Consider the following 14,522-nt stretch of genomic DNA (forward strand, 5'->3'; position numbering starts at 1 on the left):
TGTTATGCTGATGGGCGGGATGTAAATTGCCAACAACCACTCGGGAGAAGTGTATGGTGTTTCCTGAAACATCTAAAAAACAAAGCAGCAGAGCCTAGGGCACTTCCACTTATGGTCCTATAGCTTAGGGAAATTAAAATCAAAAAGACACAGCCACCCCAAAGTTTGGGACGCCTCCGTTTATAAGAACCTCGTTTACCATACAAGTTCAATATCACAGAAAGTGAAAAATGGATAAAGAACTTGTGGTACTTACATACAATGCAGTATCACTCAGCAATGAAATCTATGTCATCAGGCCCGTAGCAGCATAATGAGTTGATTCAGGTACGATGATTCTAACTGAAATAAGTCACACAGAAAAAGAAACATCATAAGATATCACTAATACACGGAATGTAAACTTGGCTACACAGGAACTGAATTACAGAACAGAACAGGGTCTCAAATTTAGAAAACCAACTTATGCTTGCTTAAGGGGAAAGGTGAGTTGGGGTGCTGCATAAAACCAGAGATTGAAATGAGCACAGATAAAGTTCCTTAAGCCAAATATGGAATAGACAAGAGCTACTCCTTGCTCAACGAAATGGACTCAACACCGCATATTAAACGCCTAAGAATGTACCTGACTAGTAAGTATCTTAAAACCTATGGATTGCTATGTCTCCGAAAGAGAATCAAGCATGTGTACAGGGGCATAAACGCAGCAGTGATAGGATTGGAGAGGTTCGGTGAGCAAATGAAGACCCTTTGAAGTCATATTGCATGGTACCCATTCCACGGGTTTCAAATACCCAGGTTTAAGGTATTCTTCCTCAGCTAAAACATGCATGTGGAACCCAAGTATGATCAACCATGTGAACGGGAGACGTGTTCAAATATGTCTCAGTTTTCCTCCCCTGGTACTCGGGTGCAACATTCCAGACGCTTTACTAACACTCTCCCCACTTGGAGAGTCAGTCCCTTTAACCTCCTGTTTGGCCCAGTTTGCAATTTCTGCGGAAGATGAACAGGAATAGCGAGAACCAATGAGAGACTAGCTGGAGGTGTCTGGACGGGCAAAATTAACTCTCATTTCCCACCAGGAAGAGGAATTAACCAAAGGCTCAGCGTGCCGTGCCAGAACCAGATTAGGGCCTGAAGCCATCCTGCGGTGTTGCGGCCAGGTCACAAGAAAGCGAGTTGAAGAAAGGAGCTCAGGGGCACTGTAATTCACAAACCTGCAGACTTATAAATGACAGCTATCGTCCAAAAATAGACTGAAGTAAGGCTGCCAAGAGGACTTGAAAGCGGGGCAGAATTGCAGGAAACCGATTTCAGGAGGTAGACTGGAATTGCATTGAAAGCATAGGAAAAGAGGCAGAACGTCCACAATGATGCACTTGGCCAAAAAGGGTGTATGCGTTTTTTCCTGAATATATTCAGGAAAAAACGCATACGCCCTTTTTGGCCAACCAAGCAAGCTTGCAAAGGAAATCTGCACTACAATGAAGTCTCACTTCCCCCCGGTCAAAAGGGCCATCTGAAAAAAGTGTAAAATCCAGAAAGGCAAGACAGGCCATGGAGAACTGGGAGCCTTGTTCTGCTGATGGGCGGGATGTAAATTGCCAACAACCACTCGGGAGAAGTGTATGGTGTTTCCTGAAACATCTAAAAAACAAAGCAACAGAACCTAGGGCACTTCCACTTATGGTCCTATAGCTTAGGGAAATTAAAATCAAAAAGACACAGCCACCCCAAAGTTTGGAACGGCTCTGTTTACAAGAACCTCGTTTACAGTACAAGTTCAACATCGGAGAAAGTGAAAAATGGATAAAGAACTTGTGGTATTTACTTACAAAGCAATATCACTCAGCAATGAAATCTGTGTCATCAGGCCCTTAGCAGCACAATGAGTGGATTCAGGTATGATGATTCTAACTGAAATAAGTGACACAGAAAAAGAAACATCATAAGATATCAGTAATACACGGAATGTAAACTTGGCTACACAGGAACTGAATTACAGAACAGAACAGGGTCTCAAATTTAGAAAACCAACTTATGCTTGCTTAAGGGGAAAGGTGAGTTGGGGTGCTGCATAAAACCAGAGATTGAAATGAGCACAGATAAAGTTCCTTAAGCCAAATATGGAATAGACAAGAGCTACTCGTTGCTCAACGAAATGGACTCAACACCCCATATTAAACGCCTAAGAATGTACCTGACTAGTAAGTATCTTAAAACCTATGGATTGCTATGTCTCCAAAAGAGAATCAAGCGTGTGTACAGGGGCATAAACGCAGCAGTGATAGGATTGGAGAGGTTCGGTGAGCAAATGAAGACCCTTTGAAGTCATATTGCATGGTACCCATTACACGGGTCTCAACTCTCCAGGTTTAAGGTATTCTTCCTTCAGCTAAAACATGCATGTGGAACCCAGAGTATGATCAACCATGTGAACGGGAGACGTGTTCAAATATGTCTCAGTTTTCCTCCCCTGGTACTCGGGTGCAACATTCCAGACGCTTTACTAACACTCTCCCGACTTGGAGAGTCAGTCCCTTTAACCTCCTGTTTGGCCCAGTTTGCAATTTCTGCGGAAGATGTACAGGAATAGCGAGAACCAATGAGAGGCTAGCTGGAGGTGTCTGGACGGGCAAATTTAACTCTCATTTCCCACCAGGAAGAGGAAATAACCAAAGGCTCAGCGTGCCGTGCCGGAACCAGATTAAGGCCTGAAGCCATCCTGCGGTGTTGCGGCCAGGTCACAAGAAAGCGAGTTGAAGAAAGGAGCTCAGGGGCACTGTAATTCACAAACCTGCAGAGTTATAAATGACAGCTATCGTCCAAAAATAGACTGAAGTAAGGCTGCCAAGAGGACTTGAAAGCGGGGCAGAATTGCAGGAAACCGATTTCAGGAGGTAGACTGGAATTGCATTGAAAGCATAGGAAAAGAGGCAGAACGTCCACAATGATGCACTTGGCCAAAAAGGGCGTATGCGTTTTTTCCTGAATATATTCAGGAAAAAACGCATACGCCCTTTTTGGCCAACCAAGCAAGCTTGCAAAGGAAATCTGCACTACAATGAAGTCTCACTTCCCCCCGGGCAAAAGGGCCATCTGAAAAAAGTGTAAAATCCAGAAAGGCAGGACAGGCCATGGAGAACTGGGAGCCTTGTTATGCTGATGGGCGGGATGTAAATTGCCAACAACCACTCGGGAGAAGTGTATGGTGTTTCCTGAAACATCTAAAAAACAAAGCAACAGAGCCTAGGGCACTTCCACTTATGGTCCTATAGCTTAGGGAAATTAAAATCAAAAAGACACAGCCACCCCAAAGTTTGGGACGCCTCCGTTTATAAGAACCTCGTTTACTGTACAAGTTCAATATCACAGAAAGTGAAAAATGGATAAAGAACTTGTGGTACTTACGTACAATGCAGTATCACTCAGCAATGAAATCTATGTCATCAGGCCCGTAGCAGCATAATGAGTGGATTCGGGTACGATGATTCTAACTGAAATAAGTCACACAGAAAAAGAAACATCATAAGATATCACTAATACACGGAATGTAAACTTGGCTACACAGGAACTGAATTACAGAACAGAACAGGGTCTCAAATTTAGAAAACCAACTTATGCTTGCTTAAGGGGAAAGGTGAGTTGGGGTGCTGCATAAAACCAGAGATTGAAATGAGCACAGATAAAGTTCCTTAAGCCAAATATGGAATAGACAAGAGCTACTCCTTGCTCAACGAAATGGACTCAACACCGCATATTAAACGCCTAAGAATGTACCTGACTAGTAAGTATCTTAAAACCTATGGATTGCTATGTCTCCGAAAGAGAATCAAGCATGTGTACAGGGGCATAAACGCAGCAGTGATAGGATTGGAGAGGTTCGGTGAGCAAATGAAGACCCTTTGAAGTCATATTGCATGGTACCCATTCCACGGGTTTCAAATACCCAGGTTTAAGGTATTCTTCCTCAGCTAAAACATGTATGTGGAACCTAGAGTATGATCAACCATGTGATCGCGAGACGTGTTCAAATATGTCTCAGTTTTCCTCCCCTGGTACTTGGGTGCAACATTCCAGACGCTTTACTAACACTCTCCCGACTTGGAGAGTCAGTCCCTTTAACCTCCTGTTTGGCCCAGTTTGCAATTTCTGCGGAAGATGAACAGGAATAGCGAGAACCAATGAGAGACTAGCTGGAGGTGTCTGGACGGGCAAAATTAACTCTCATTTCCCACCAGGAAGAGGAATTAACCAAAGGCTCAGCGTGCCGTGCCAGAACCAGATTAGGGCCTGAAGCCATCCTGCGGTGTTGCGGCCAGGTCACAAGAAAGCGAGTTGAAGAAAGGAGCTCAGGGGCACTGTAATTCACAAACCTGCAGACTTATAAATGACAGCTATCGTCCAAAAATAGACTGAAGTAAGGCTGCCAAGAGGACTTGAAAGCGGGGCAGAATTGCAGGAAACCGATTTCAGGAGGTAGACTGGAATTGCATTGAAAGCATAGGAAAAGAGGCAGAACGTACACAATGATGCACTTGGCCAAAAAGGGCATATGCGTTTTTTCCTGAATATATTCAGGAAAAAACGCATACGCCCTTTTTGGCCAACCAAGCAAGCTTGCAAAGGAAATCTGCACTACAATGAAGTCTCACTTCCCCCCGGTCAAAAGGGCCATCTGAAAAAAGTGTAAAATCCAGAAAGGCAAGACAGGCCATGGAGAACTGGGAGCCTTGTTCTGCTGATGGGCGGGATGTAAATTGCCAACAACCACTCGGGAGAAGTGTATGGTGTTTCCTGAAACATCTAAAAAACAAAGCAACAGAACCTAGGGCACTTCCACTTATGGTCCTATAGCTTAGGTAAATTAAAATCAAAAAGACACAGCCACCCCAAAGTTTGGAACGGCTCTGTTTACAAGAACCTCGTTTACAGTACAAGTTCAACATCGGAGAAAGTGAAAAATGGATAAAGAACTTGTGGTATTTACTTACAAAGCAATATCACTCAGCAATGAAATCTGTGTCATCAGGCCCTTAGCAGCACAATGAGTGGATTCAGGTATGATGATTCTAACTGAAATAAGTCACACAGAAAAAGAAACATCATAAGATATCACTAATACACGGAATGTAAACTTGGCTACACAGGAACTGAATTCCAAAACAGAACAGTGTCTCAAATTTAGAAAACCAACTTATGCTTGCTTAAGGGGAAAGGTGAGTTGGGGTGCTGCATAAAACCAGAGATTGAAATGAGCACAGATAAAGTTCCTTAAGCCAAATATGGAATAGACAAGAGCTACTCCTTGCTCAACGAAATGGACTCAACACCCCATATTAAACGCCTAAGAATGTACCTGACTAGTAAGTATCTTAAAACCTATGGATTGCTATGTCTCCAAAAGAGAATCAAGCGTGTGTACAGGGGCATAAACGCAGCAGTGATAGGATTGGAGAGGTTCGGTGAGCAAATGAAGACCCTTTGAAGTCATATTGCATGGTACGCATTACACGGGTCTCAACTCTCCAGGTTTAAGGTATTCTTCCTTCAGCTAAAACATGCATGTGGAACCCAAGTATGATCAACCATGTGAACGGGAGACGTGTTCAAATATGTCTCAGTTTTCCTCCCCTGGTACTCGGGTGCAACATTCCAGACGCTTTACTAACACTCTCCCCACTTGGAGAGTCAGCGCCTTTAACCTCCTGTTTGGCCCAGTTTGCATTTTCTGCGGAAGATGAACAGGAATAGCGAGAACCAATGAGAGACTAGCTGGAGGTGTCTGGACGGGCAAAATTAACTCTCATTTCCCACCAGGAAGAGGAATTAACCAAAGGCTCAGCGTGCCGTGCCAGAACCAGATTAGGGCCTGAAGCCATCCTGCGGTGTTGCGGCCAGGTCACAAGAAAGCGAGTTGAAGAAAGGAGCTCAGGGGCACTGTAATTCACAAACCTGCAGACTTATAAATGACAGCTATCGTCCAAAAATAGACTGAAGTAAGGCTGCCAAGAGGACTTGAAAGCGGGGCAGAATTGCAGGAAACCGATTTCAGGAGGTAGACTGGAATTGCATTGAAAGCATAGGAAAAGAGGCAGAACGTCCACAATGATGCACTTGGCCAAAAAGGGCGTATGCGTTTTTTCCTGAATATATTCAGGAAAAAACGCATACGCCCTTTTTGGCCAACCAAGCAAGCTTGCAAAGGAAATCTGCACTACAATGAAGTCTCACTTCCCCCCGGGCAAAAGGGCCATCTGAAAAAAGTGTAAAATCCAGAAAGGCAGGACAGGCCATGGAGAACTGGGAGCCTTGTTATGCTGATGGGCGGGATGTAAATTGCCAACAACCACTCGGGAGAAGTGTATGGTGTTTCCTGAAACATCTAAAAAACAAAGCAACAGAGCCTAGGGCACTTCCACTTATGGTCCTATAGCTTAGGGAAATTAAAATCAAAAAGACACAGCCACCCCAAAGTTTGGGACGCCTCCGTTTATAAGAACCTCGTTTACCATACAAGTTCAATATCACAGAAAGTGAAAAATGGATAAAGAACTTGTGGTACTTACGTACAATGCAGTATCACTCAGCAATGAAATCTATGTCATCAGGCCCGTAGCAGCATAATGAGTGGATTCAGGTACGATGATTCTAACTGAAATAAGTCACACAGAAAAAGAAACATCATAAGATATCACTAATACACGGAATGTAAACTTGGCTACACAGGAACTGAATTACAGAACAGAACAGGGTCTCAAATTTAGAAAACCAACTTATGCTTGCTTAAGGGTAAAGGTGAGTTGGGGTGCTGCATAAAACCAGAGATTGAAATGAGCACAGATAAAGTTCCTTAAGCCAAATATGGAATAGACAAGAGCTACTCCTTGCTCAACGAAATGGACTCAACACCGCATATTAAACGCCTAAGAATGTACCTGACTAGTAAGTATCTTAAAACCTATGGATTGCTATGTCTCCGAAAGAGAATCAAGCATGTGTACAGGGGCATAAACGCAGCAGTGATAGGATTGGAGAGGTTCGGTGAGCAAATGAAGACCCTTTGAAGTCATATTGCATGGTACCCATTCCAAGGGTTTCAAATACCCAGGTTTAAGGTATTCTTCCTCAGCTAAAACATGCATGTGGAACCTAGAGTATGATCAACCATGTGATCGGGAGACGTGTTCAAATATGTCTCAGTTTTCCTCCCCTGGTACTCGGGTGCAACATTCCAGACGCTTTACTAACACTCTCCCGACTTGGAGAGTCAGTCCCTTTAACCTCCTGTTTGGCCCAGTTTGCAATTTCTGCGGAAGATGAACAGGAATAGCGAGAACCAATGAGAGACTAGCTGGAGGTGTCTGGACGGGCAAAATTAACTCTCATTTCCCACCAGGAAGAGGAATTAACCAAAGGCTCAGCGTGCCGTGCCAGAACCAGATTAGGGCCTGAAGCCATCCTGCGGTGTTGCGGCCAGGTCACAAGAAAGCGAGTTGAAGAAAGGAGCTCAGGGGCACTGTAATTCACAAACCTGCAGACTTATAAATGACAGCTATCGTCCAAAAATAGACTGAAGTAAGGCTGCCAAGAGGACTTGAAAGCGGGGCAGAATTGCAGGAAACCGATTTCAGGAGGTAGACTGGAATTGCATTGAAAGCATAGGAAAAGAGGCAGAACGTACACAATGATGCACTTGGCCAAAAAGGGCGTATGCGTTTTTTCCTGAATATATTCAGGAAAAAACGCATACGCCCTTTTTGGCCAACCAAGCAAGCTTGCAAAGGAAATCTGCACTACAATGAAGTCTCACTTCCCCCCGGTCAAAACGGCCATCTGAAAAAAGTGTAAAATCCAGAAAGGCAAGACAGGCCATGGAGAACTGGGAGCCTTGTTCTGCTGATGGGCGGGATGTAAATTGCCAACAACCACTCGGGAGAAGTGTATGATGTTTCCTGAAACATCTAAAAAACAAAGCAACAGAACCTAGGGCACTTCCACTTATGGTCCTATAGCTTAGGGAAATTAAAATCAAAAAGACACAGCCACCCCAAAGTTTGGAACGGCTCTGTTTACAAGAACCTCGTTTACAGTACAAGTTCAACATCGGAGAAAGTGAAAAATGGATAAAGAACTTGTGGTATTTACTTACAAAGCAATATCACTCAGCAATGAAATCTGTGTCATCGGGCCCTTAGCAGCACAATGAGTGGATTCAGGTATGATGATTCTAAGTGAAATAAGTCACACAGAAAAAGAAACATCATAAGATATCACTAATACACGGAATGTAAACTTGGCTACACAGGAACTGAATTCCAAAACAGAACAGTGTCTCAAATTTAGAAAACCAACTTATGCTTGCTTAAGAGGAAAGGTGAGTTGGGGTGCTGCATAAAACCAGAGATTGAAATGAGCACAGATAAAGTTCCTTAAGCCAAATATGGAATAGACAAGAGCTACTCCTTGCTCAACGAAATGGACTCAACACCCCATATTAAACGCCTAAGAATGTACCTGACTAGTAAGTATCTTAAAACCTATGGATTGCTATGTCTCCAAAAGAGAATCAAGCGTGTGTACAGGGGCATAAACGCAGCAGTGATAGGATTGGAGAGGTTCGGTGAGCAAATGAAGACCCTTTGAAGTCATATTGCATGGTACGCATTACACGGGTCTCAACTCTCCAGGTTTAAGGTATTCTTCCTTCAGCTAAAACATGCATGTGGAACCCAAGTATGATCAACCATGTGAACGGGAGACGTGTTCAAATATGTCTCAGTTTTCCTCCCCTGGTACTCGGGTGCAACATTCCAGACGCTTTACTAACACTCTCCCCACTTGGAGAGTCAGCGCCTTTAACCTCCTGTTTGGCCCAGTTTGCAATTTCTGCGGAAGATGAACAGGAATAGCGAGAACCAATGAGAGGCTAGCTGGAGGTGTCTGGACGGGCAAATTTAACTCTCATTTCCCACCAGGAAGAGGAAATAACCAAAGGCTCAGCGTGCCGTACCGGAACCAGATTAGGGCCTGAAGACATCCTGCGGTGTTGCGGCCAGGTCACAAGAAAGCGAGTTGAAGAAAGGAGCTCAGGGGCACTGTAATTCACAAACCTGCAGAGTTATAAATGACAGCTATCGTCCAAAAATAGACTGAAGTAAGGCTGCCAAGAGGACTTGAAAGCGGGGCAGAATTGCAGGAAACCGATTTCAGGAGGTAGACTGGAATTGCATTGAAAGCATAGGAAAAGAGGCAGAACGTACACAATGATGCACTTGGCCAAAAAGGGCGTATGCGTTTTTTCCTGAATATATTCAGGAAAAAACACATACGCCCTTTTTGGCCAACCAAGCAAGCTTGCAAAGGAAATCTGCACTACAATGAAGTCTCACTTCCCCCCGGTCAAAAGGGCCATCTGAAAAAAGTGTAAAATCCAGAAAGGCAGAACAGGCCATGGAGAACTGGGAGCCTTGTTATGCTGATGGGCGGGATGTAAATTGCCAACAACCACTCAGGAGAAGTGTATGGTGTTTCCTGAAACATCTAAAAAACAAAGCAACAGAGCCTAGGGCACTGCCACTTATGGTCCTATAGCTTAGGGAAATTAAAATCAAAAAGACACAGCCACCCCAAAGTTTGGGACGCCTCCGTTTATAAGAACCTCGTTTACCATACAAGTTCAATATCACAGAAAGTGAAAAATGGATAAAGAACTTGTGGTACTTACGTACAATGCAGTATCACTCAGCAATGAAATCTATGTCATCAGGCCCGTAGCAGCATAATGAGTGGATTCAGGTACGATGATTCTAACTGAAATAAGTCACACAGAAAAAGAAACATCATAAGATATCACTAATACACGGAATGTAAACTTGGCTACACAGGAACTGAATTACAGAACAGAACAGGGTCTCAAATTTAGAAAACCAACTTATGCTTGCTTAAGGGGAAAGGTGAGTTGGGGTGCTGCATAAAACCAGAGATTGAAATGAGCACAGATAAAGTTCCTTAAGCCAAATATGGAATAGACAAGAGCTACTCCTTGCTCAACGAAATGGACTCAACACCGCATATTAAACGCCTAAGAATGTACCTGACTAGTAAGTATCTTAAAACCTATGGATTGCTATGTCTCCGAAAGAGAATCAAGCATGTGTACAGGGGCATAAACGCAGCAGTGATAGGATTGGAGATGTTCGGTGAGCAAATGAAGACCCTTTGAAGTCATATTGCATGGTATCCATTCCACGGGTTTCAAATACCCAGGTTTAAGGTATTCTTCCTCAGCTAAAACATGCATGTGGAACCTAGAGTATGATCAACCATGTGATCGGGAGACGTGTTCAAATATGTCTCAGTTTTCCTCCCCTGGTACTCGGGTGCAACATTCCAGACGCTTTACTAACACTCTCCCGACTTGGAGAGTCAGTCCCTTTAACCTCCTGTTTGGCCCAGTTTGCAATTTCTGCGGAAGATGAACAGGAATAGCGAGAACCAATGAGAGACTAGCTGGAGGTGTCTGGACGGGCAAAATTAACTCTCATTTCCCACCAGGAAGAGGAATTAACCAAAGGCTCAGCGTGCGGTGCCAGAACCAGATTAGGGCCTGAAGCCATCCTGCGGTGTTGCGGCCAGGTCACAAGAAAGCGAGTTGAAGAAAGGAGCTCAGGGGCACTGTAATTCACAAACCTGCAGACTTATAAATGACAGCTATCGTCCAAAAATAGACTGAAGTAAGGCTGCCAAGAGGACTTGAAAGCAGGGCAGAATTGCAGGAAACCGATTTCAGGAGGTAGACTGGAATTGCATTGAAAGCATAGGAAAAGAGGCAGAACGTCCACAATGATGCACTTGGCCAAAAAGGGCGTATGCGTTTTTTCCTGAATATATTCAGGAAAAAACGCATACGCCCTTTTTGGCCAACCAAGCAAGCTTGCAAAGGAAATCTGCACTACAATGAAGTCTCACTTCCCCCCGGTCAAAAGGGCCATCTGAAAAAAGTGTAAAATCCAGAAAGGCAAGACAGGCCATGGAGAACTGGGAGCCTTGTTCTGCTGATGGGCGGGATGTAAATTGCCAACAACCACTCGGGAGAAGTGTATGGTGTTTCCTGAAACATCTAAAAAACAAAGCAACAGAACCTAGGGCACTTCCACTTATGGTCCTATAGCTTAGGGAAATTAAAATCAAAAAGACACAGCCACCCCAAAGTTTGGAACGGCTCTGTTTACAAGAACCTCGTTTACAGTACAAGTTCAACATCGGAGAAAGTGAAAAATGGATAAAGAACTTGTGGTATTTACTTACAAAGCAATATCACTCAGCAATGAAATCTGTGTCATCAGGCCCTTAGCAGCACAATGAGTGGATTCAGGTATGATGATTCTAAGTGAAATAAGTCACACAGAAAAAGAAACATCATAAGATATCACTAATACACGGAATGTAAACTTGGCTACACAGGAACTGAATTCCAAAACAGAACAGTGTCTCAAATTTAGAAAACCAACTTATGCTTGCTTAAGGGGAAAGGTGAGTTGGGGTGCTGCATAAAACCAGAGATTGAAATGAGCACAGATAAAGTTCCTTAAGCCAAATATGGAATAGACAAGAGCTACTCCTTGCTCAACGAAATGGACTCAACACCCCATATTAAACGCCTAAGAATGTACCTGACTAGTAAGTATCTTAAAACCTATGGATTGCTATGTCTCCAAAAGAGAATCAAGCGTGTGTACAGGGGCATAAACGCAGCAGTGATAGGATTGGAGAGGTTCAGTGAGCAAATGAAGACCCTTTGAAGTCATATTGCATGGTACGCATTACACGGGTCTCAACTCTCCAGGTTTAAGGTATTCTTCCTTCAGCTAAAACATGCATGTGGAACCCAAGTATGATCAACCATGTGAACGGGAGACGTGTTCAAATATGTCTCAGTTTTCCTCCCCTGGTACTCGGGTGCAACATTCCAGACGCTTTACTAACACTCTCCCCACTTGGAGAGTCAGCGCCTTTAACCTCCTGTTTGGCCCAGTTTGCAATTTCTGCGGAAGATGAACAGGAATAGCGAGAACCAATGAGAGGCTAGCTGGAGGTGTCTGGACGGGCAAATTTAACTCTCATTTCCCACCAGGAAGAGGAAATAACCAAAGGCTCAGCGTGCCGTACCGGAACCAGATTAGGGCCTGAAGACATCCTGCGGTGTTGCGGCCAGGTCACAAGAAAGCGAGTTGAAGAAAGGAGCTCAGGGGCACTGTAATTCACAAACCTGCAGAGTTATAAATGACAGCTATCGTCCAAAAATATACTGAAGTAAGGCTGCCAAGAGGACTTGAAAGCAGGGCAGAATTGCAGGAAACCGATTTCAGGAGGTAGACTGGAATTGCATTGAAAGCATAGGAAAAGAGGCAGAACGTACACAATGATGCACTTGGCCAAAAAGGGCGTATGCATTTTTTCCTGAATATATTCAGGAAAAAACGCATACGCCCTTTTTGGCCAACCAAGCAAGCTTGCAAAGGAAATCTGCACTACAATGAAGTCTCACTTCCCCCCGGTCAAAAGGGCCATCTGTAAAAAGTGTAAAATCCAGAAAGGCAAGACAGGCCATGGAGAACTGGGAGCCTTGTTCTGCTGATGGGCGGGATGTAAATTGCCAACAACCACTCGGGAGAAGTGTATGATGTTTCCTGAAACATCTAAAAAACAAAGCAACAGAACCTAGGGCACTTCCACTTATGGTCCTATAGCTTAGGGAAATTAAAATCAAAAAGACACAGCCACCCCAAAGTTTGGAACGGCTCTGTTTACAAGAACCTCGTTTACAGTACAAGTTCAACATCGGAGAAAGTGAAAAATGGATAAAGAACTTGTGGTATTTACTTACAAAGCAATATCACTCAGCAATGAAATCTGTGTCATCAGGCCCTTAGCAGCACAATGAGTGGATTCAGGTATGATGATTCTAACCGAAATAAGTCACACAGAAAAAGAAACATCATAAGATATCACTAATACACGGAATGTAAACTTGGCTACACAGGAACTGAATTCCAAAACAGAACAGTGTCTCAAATTTAGAAAACCAACTTATGCTTGCTTAAGGGGAAAGGTGAGTTGGGGTGCTGCATAAAACCAGAGATTGAAATGAGCACAGATAAAGTTCCTTAAGCCAAATATGGAATAGACAAGAGCTACTCCTTGCTCAACGAAATGGACTCAACACCCCATATTAAACGCCTAAGAATGTACCTGACTAGTAAGTATCTTAAAACCTATGGATTGCTATGTCTCCAAAAGAGAATCAAGCGTGTGTACAGGGGCATAAACGCAGCAGTGATAGGATTGGAGAGGTTCGGTGAGCAAATGAAGACCCTTTGAAGTCATATTGCATGGTACGCATTACACGGGTCTCAACTCTCCAGGTTTAAGGTATTCTTCCTTCAGCTAAAACATGCATGTGGAACCCAAGTATGATCAACCATGTGAACGGGAGACGTGTTCAAATATGTCTCAGTTTTCCTCCCCTGGTACTCGGGTGCAACATTCCAGACGCTTTACTAACACTCTCCCCACTTGGAGAGTCAGCGCCTTTAACCTCCTGTTTGGCCCAGTTTGCAATTTCTGCGGAAGATGAACAGGAATAGCGAGAACCAATGAGAGGCTAGCTGGAGGTGTCTGGACGGGCAAATTTAACTCTCATTTCCCACCAGGAAGAGGAAATAACCAAAGGCTCAGCGTGCCGTACCGGAACCAGATTAGGGCCTGAAGACATCCTGCGGTGTTGCGGCCAGGTCACAAGAAAGCGAGTTGAAGAAAGGAGCTCAGGGGCACTGTAATTCACAAACCTGCAGAGTTATAAATGACAGCTATCGTCCAAAAATATATTGAAGTAAGGCTGCCAAGAGGACTTGAAAGCGGGGCAGAATTGCAGGAAACCGATTTCAGGAGGTAGACTGGAATTGCATTGAAAGCATAGGAAAAGAGGCAGAACGTACACAATGATGCACTTGGCCAAAAAGGGCGTATGCGTTTTTTCCTGAATATATTCAGGAAAAAACACATACGCCCTTTTTGGCCAACCAAGCAAGCTTGCAAAGGAAATCTGCACTACAATGAAGTCTCACTTCCCCCCGGGCAAAAGGGCCATCTGAAAAAAGTGTAAAATCCAGAAAGGCAGGACAGGCCATGGAGAACTGGGAGCCTTGTTATGCTGATGGGCGGGATGTAAATTGCCAACAACCACTCGGGAGAAGTGTATGGTGTTTCCTGAAACATCTAAAAAACAAAGCAACAGAGCCTAGGGCACTGCCACTTATGGTCCTATAGCTTAGGGAAATTAAAATCAAAAAGACACAGCCACCCCAAAGTTTGGGACGCCTCCGTTTATAAGAACCTCGTTTACCATACAAGTTCAATATCACAGAAAGTGAAAAATGGATAAAGAACTTGTGGTACTTACGTACAATGCAGTATCACTCAGCAATGAAATCTATGTCATCAGGCCCGTAGCAGCA

General features: G+C 43.9%; 1 long non-coding RNA gene across 1 annotated transcript in view; it reads right to left on the minus strand.

The window, feature by feature from the left end:
• LOC307189343 overlaps positions 1 to 14,522 on the minus strand; it is a 497,106-nt gene that overhangs the window by 441,501 nt on the left and 41,083 nt on the right. The gene's annotated exons all lie outside the window — the stretch shown is intronic.

The sequence above is a fragment of the Stenella coeruleoalba genome (assembly GCF_951394435.1).
Source record: "Stenella coeruleoalba genome assembly, chromosome: 7".
In the NCBI taxonomy this organism is placed as follows: domain Eukaryota; kingdom Metazoa; phylum Chordata; class Mammalia; order Artiodactyla; family Delphinidae; genus Stenella; species Stenella coeruleoalba.